Here is a 6,459-nt window from a genome sequence, read left to right as displayed (position 1 = left end):
GTTTTTTATTTATTTGGATTTTTTGGGTTTTTTTTTGAGAGTTTGAGAGAAGAGAGAAGTGAAATGTCTAAGATGAAAGAGAAATGGATGAGTGGAAAACAAATATATAGTAAATTAGTGATTAATTAGAGTGGATTAGTGAAGGAGGAGATAGATGGTGAGATTAGCTATTAAACACACTTTTTTGGGGTTGATCTTGGCCATCCATTTTCACCATCCAATGGCCCTTAATAGAACTTATGGACTCAATACATATACTTGGCCTTAGTTGATCTCTTCTCTATATATATATATATATATATATATATATATATATATATATATATATATATATATATATATATATATATATATATATATATATATATATATATATATATATATATATAGGGTCGGGTCGTGCGAACTAAAGTACGGTGCGAACCGTATTTAATTAACCAATTAAAGTCATTCTCAAAGCGCTTTCTTATTTCTCTGCCCAACTAAAACAATTCAACACCCTCACACCACAAACCCACCATAAATACTCTACTTCCATCGCCTCTCACACATCCACCGTCAGCGCCACTTCCACCGTCGACCACCATTTTCACCGCCGCTTCTACCACCATTCCCAAGGACGCATTTCAGTGTATTATAGAAGAAAGGTTAGTTTCATTTCTTATTTTAATCTCTGAAGATTTATTAGTATTTTGAATCTATTCCATTGTGATGATTTAAGAAGTGTTTTTATGAGAAAACATAAGATTATAATCAAAAAATTGATTTGTAGTATGGATTCTAATTAAAAGTTAGGGTTTATAAAAATTGGTCAAATTTCGTGGGGTTGTGGGGTTAGTTCAGGGATCTTTGCTGGTGGTGGTCTTTGGCGAGGGGTGGTGGTGGTGGTGCTTTGGCGATAGGTGTGGTGGTGGCGGTTGGTTGTCGTAGTTGATCTTTAGATCGTGGATACACGAAATACTAGCCCGGATACATGGTATTACTCTTTGGATACACAAATCGATTTGTGTATCTAGTAGTAATACTATTTGTATCCGGTAGTAAACTTGTCTTCGTTCTCCCTCATTCGTATATGCCACTACTACCTGACTTCTTTCCCTTCATCCACTACCACCCCCACCATCACCCATCGGAGCTTTCAGACGACCACCAGGAGGTGGTGCTATCCATCACCGCCGTAAAAAAATAACAACAAATCACCGCTCTTCTTGTTCACTCTCTTCGCCGGCGATCAAGTTAGGCGCTTTAATGTTGATGAAGACAAGTTTCAGGTTCTAAGCTTCTTAACTACTTCGCCGGTGTAATCAATTTTCTGAAATGTTACCTCGTTTGTCGTAGATCTGGTATTTAGATTGAATTTCAAAAAAAAAAAAAAAAAAAAATTCTGCGTCTTTGTTGTGCTCTTATTCCGACATGATTCACGAGCTTGATTTCTTGATTTTGTTGTAATGTACTGATTTAATATGTGGAAAGTTAATGATTGAGATGTTGAACTTAGTTCCCTATAATTTTGATTATTGTTTGGCATTTCTAGTAATTTTGATTTGTTAGTTGGAGCCTGGAGTTAGCTTGTGGCTTTATCAAGTGTCAACTTAAATTATTGATATATTGATTGATACTCTTTTTCATGCTGCTTGATTATAATGTAGTGATTAGGTGGTGGAGAGTTTACGATTTGGTTTTTCTATGTGTTTGTCACTTTGTTGATATGATCAATCAAAAGCTATGAGGTTGCTAACTAAGATTTGAGATAAATTTGTTTTACGTAAAATTGTCCGTTGAAAAAATGCAGCAATTTAGTTGGTATCGATTTGTCACCGGACTCACTAGTGATTGGCCTCTTTGTTTTAGCTACAAGAACCTTGACGTCATTGTTTAGAACTAGGTTAGCTAGGAAGACTGCCATGGATTTTTTAGTTTCAGGAGTTCCTGTAAGGATTACTTCAAGTAAACTGATCAAAAAGCAAACGTAAACTATTTGTCGGGATATACAGAAAAAGCAAGTAAAAAACCTTTCAGTATTAGCATAAGAAGAGGCTCCAAGCTACCACTTTCAGCCATCTGCCGCACATTATTCTCGCTTTGTGCCGATTATCCAAAGATTTTATCGACTTTCTAAACATTCCTCGCATTTTCCGACTCACTGCCACTTATGCTAACTAAAATCAGTATTGCTCCTTGTTCCGAACCAATTTTTTAGCAAAGATTTGGGATTTGGACAGCTCATAGAGCAAAGATATAGCTTCCTCTTTCTCCCTTTCTGTGTATCTAGCAAGCTAAAAGAGTGTATCTAGCTCGTTAGAGATGTGTATCTAGCAAGCTAAAAGAGTGTATCTAGCTCGTTATAGATGTGTACCTAGCAAGCTAAAAGAGTGTATCTAGCATGTCATAGATGTGTATCTAACAATAAAAAGGAGTGTATCTAGCGTGCAAGGTATATGTATCTAGCAAGCTAAAAGAGTGTATCTAGCATGTCATAGATGTGTATCCGACAATAAAAAGCAGTGTATCTAGCGTGCAAGGTATGTGTATCTAGTAAGGTAAAGGAGTGTATCTAGGATACGATGTATGTGTATCTAGGTTACCATAGATGTGTATCTATCAAGGTAAAAAAGTGTATCTACGTTGCTAGAGATGTGTATCTAGCAAGGTAGAGGAGTATATCTAGCTTGCAAGGTAAAGATAGGACGTTACCTTTAGATAGACATATTATTACCCTTGAATACGTTACCTTTAGATAGACATATTACTACCCTCGGATACACATTGTATTAATACCAAGATATACTCATCAGTCATGTAACATACATAATGGGACACTCTTGTTGGAAACAAGGAGATTTTATGTTTGTTCATCCAAATAAATCCCAGTACAACGTAGTTTATGTGGAGTAGTTTATGTGGAGTAGTTCATTATTGTTTAAAAGCTTGAAATTTTCATGTCGTCTTCCACTAATTTTGCTTTTATTTCAATCAAATGATATCATGTTGTAAATATGTTTCCTCCATTCTTAATATAGTGAGTGTATATGCATACTATACGTACACATGTAGTTGTAGAGCTATACATCGTAACTCACAAGTGCTTTACAGGTGGTCAAATAGATCGAGGAGATTTCAGAGATGGGAGGCGGTATTTATCCACAGTAAGGCCCCTTAGGGACTCGAATGACAAGGATAGGATAGAAGGATATGAACAAGGCTCGTAATAATGCCGCTTCGTTCAATATTCTTTGAATGAGCATGTGATGCTAGCTGGTGTATTATCTTGCTGGCATAGCGTAGAAACAGTGCAACACTTGCTTATAACGCTGCTTGTAATGTTTCAATGCATAAAGAATTGGCGTAGCGTCTTCCCTTATTCTTCACGTCATGTGTCGTTAAGGAAGAGATTTGGGAAGGCAGACTGTTATGCACCGCTTAGGCTCCAAGTACTTCTTGACTGAGTGAGCGAAAGGATGTAGCGAGTGGTATGCTTTGCATAACTCCTTGATCGAGCACGTGGAATGATTAGGCCAAAGCGAATCCTTTGATCACATACCCTTGTGGTACGCATCTTTGGATTTAGCCGACTTACGAAGCTTGCCCTTGACTTGCCTTATCGAAGTTCGTACCGCACCAAATTCATCTACCAGTTCAAGTAACATTTGATCGGAGATACTCCAAAAAACTTTATGGGGACGAGTCTCTATACAGTCATATTGCCGCTCTTGCCTTGCGAGAATGACAGATTGAGAAGCTATTTATTCGAAATTTGTTTCCTCAATGAACATACAAGCATGTTTTGTGAGCATTTTGTGTATAAATAGAATTGTTGCATTACTACAATTACTCCATATTTGATATTTTTTTTTCGTGATTGATTTTGCACTCTTGTATAATCAAAAATTATAATCCTCTACAAACACAAAATTGTATTCATATCGTCTCCGAATCTATTTTAAAGACGATTAACAAATTAATCGTCAAAGATTGAAATTAAACATCGCATTGCTAATGCACCAAACTTATATACAACCACAAATTCTCATTTGCGACGGACAAAATCCGTCACAAGCTTGTGACGTGAGACAAAGGGGCAAGTGTGACATTCTACCAGCTCTACATATGTCAATTTACCAACTTTTGATCTTATTAACCTCCATGAAAGTTTTTGCCTTGGGAGTTTAAGTCTAGGAATTCTTCTCTCTAAGAGTTCTACATTTCGAGCAAGTCGACTCAAAATGCGGTTGATCGGCTCGTTTCCCTTTCCCATTTTCGGAAGAATTTCTTAAGCAAATAGTCTGATTCAGATCGCTTTCCCATTTTGAGAAAAGTTTCTTGAGCAACTATTATCGAAATTAAGGCGCATTTTCCAATTTTCCGAAGAATTTCTTGAGCAAACTAATATCATTCAGGCCTGTACTCATCAACTTTTGTCCTGTACTTCGGGTGGAAGTGCTATGTATTTGAAATGGTATTGCTTTTCCATTTCCCCGATGAACCAAAAGAGAAGTTTGCCCGGTTTGGTCGGAGTTAATATCGATGAAGTCGAATCGAGTTAATATCGATGACGTCGAACTGGTTTTGTCAAGTGACAGTGAAGACATATCTGACATAAGGTTAGATGAATTTGATGCACTTTTGACTATTGAAATCGCAATGCTCAATACAAATCTTCGGCCATCAAGGCTTGATTCAAAACTTGTTCAAAATGCTTCAAGATGCTCTCGATTTTTCTTCGAACAAGCAAAGACAACATCATGGTTTAGATTCTGCATATAAGTCACCACCTGCTCCTCAAGCCAAATTACCTCCTCTTCCAACACCGCAATCTCGCCACAAGTTCCAAAGATCGACATTAAAACAAATGTTCAGTCATTTAATGTCATTCTTGTTTCACCTTTTCAACACCATCGTCACACAACCAACTAGCCACCATCTTCATGTAAAGTGGCTGCAAAATGTTCAGTCATTCAATGTTCAGTCATTCAATGTCATTCTTGTTGTACGCTGATGTCTCTAGTGCTGTCTGAGGTGGGCGTTGATATTGTTAGTGGTTGTCAGGATAGTCGCTCCCACTGGTGGTGGTGGGTGAGGTGGTGACGGGTGGATACATAAAATTATACTCCAGGTACACATAATACTACTTAACACAAATCCACATGTGTATCTGAATGTATAATATGTGTATATGTGTAGACACCTCGTTTCTGCACCCCTCACAAACCACCCGGTGATGATTGGGCCGCATGTTTGATTCGCGGAACGATTAGTGACAGTTCGTAAGATTATCGTCAAGTGATTGCTCAAATATTAATGTCAACCTCTTAGTTGTCATCTACGTACCGATACGGTCGTTTTGGCAGTAATTAGAGTACATTCGGAGTCCGGGTCAAAAACCGTCTCCATTTTCTGATAACTGTTAAATCCCGAGTCGAATGTTCGGAATGTTCCGGATATTTCTATTCCATATTTCTCAAATTTTATCTTTTGGCAAATAATATCCCGTAATATTCAAAAGATAATCGAATTAAATCCGTCCTACCATAACTTAAACACGGAAATCTTTCTTAAACAGGAGGAAACCTCCACGGGAATAGACGCAACAGAAGTCTTTGCGCCTCTTCCAAGAGACGCAGCGATGGGCTCGCGCCTCTTCCCAGGCCCTTCTTTGCATGATTTACGTATCTTTTTTTATATCTTTCCGAGATTCACTTCCAAAGAGTCTCCGAAACCCTATTCCTCCGTGTGATTAGTATAAATAGGAGCTTTCGTTCCTCATATTTCTCACGCGAGTGTCCGCCCTTCTCTTCTCCCTTTGCATTCTAGACTTTGTTCTTACTAATTGGCGCCTACGTGCTTGAACCTTCGACCACGTAAGCTCGGATCCTTCCGGGTACCAGCCTCTCCGTTGCATGACCGACCAATTTGACCACTACACTCAATCAATCTAATTAATCAATTTGTTAAATCGTTTTCCTCTTACGAGGGCACTCTTTCCTTGCATTCGCGTCGAGCATTCACTAATCGATTTTCTTAGTCCTTCTCGTTCCGTCAACATGTAAGTCTGAGGGTGTATTAATCTCTCTTTTATTTATTGTATTTTGATTATTGTATAACAAATGTAAGATTTATGTCGAAAGTACCTCATTAAAACCGATTTCTAAAACCGTCTTCAAAACCCTGTTTTTGCGGATTTCCAGTAGACAGACGTCGAGAAAAGACGCAGCAACTGCTGCGCCTCTTCGAAGGAGCGCAGCACCTGCTGCGCCTCTTCGTGAGGCTGCCGCAGTTCCTGCTTCTTTTCTTCTTCTTCGTCCTCTGTAATTCGTGTGTTTTGTTATTTGTTTCGTTTATTTTCTTTAATTATTCGTTCATAATAGTTTAATATCCACATGTATATTGTATCATATTAATCATCATCATTAACTTGTTTTAATCATCATAAATCCGACTTAAATCCCTTATAATCGATAT

General features: G+C 37.9%; 1 long non-coding RNA gene across 1 annotated transcript; it reads left to right on the top strand.

Moving 5' to 3' along the window:
- Nucleotides 1-476: 476 nt before the first annotated feature.
- On the top strand, nt 477-3,977 carry LOC141640352 (uncharacterized). The gene is made up of 2 exons (XR_012542973.1): nt 477-647; nt 3,094-3,977. It is a non-coding gene; the product is annotated as an uncharacterized LOC141640352 (long non-coding RNA).
- Nucleotides 3,978-6,459: the final 2,482 nt, after the last annotated feature.

Source organism: Silene latifolia, unplaced genomic scaffold (assembly GCF_048544455.1).
Source record: "Silene latifolia isolate original U9 population unplaced genomic scaffold, ASM4854445v1 scaffold_79, whole genome shotgun sequence".
NCBI classification, from domain to species: Eukaryota; Viridiplantae; Streptophyta; class Magnoliopsida; order Caryophyllales; family Caryophyllaceae; genus Silene; species Silene latifolia.
Note: the sequence above shows the minus strand (reverse complement) of the source record. Positions and strands in the feature narration are given on the sequence as shown.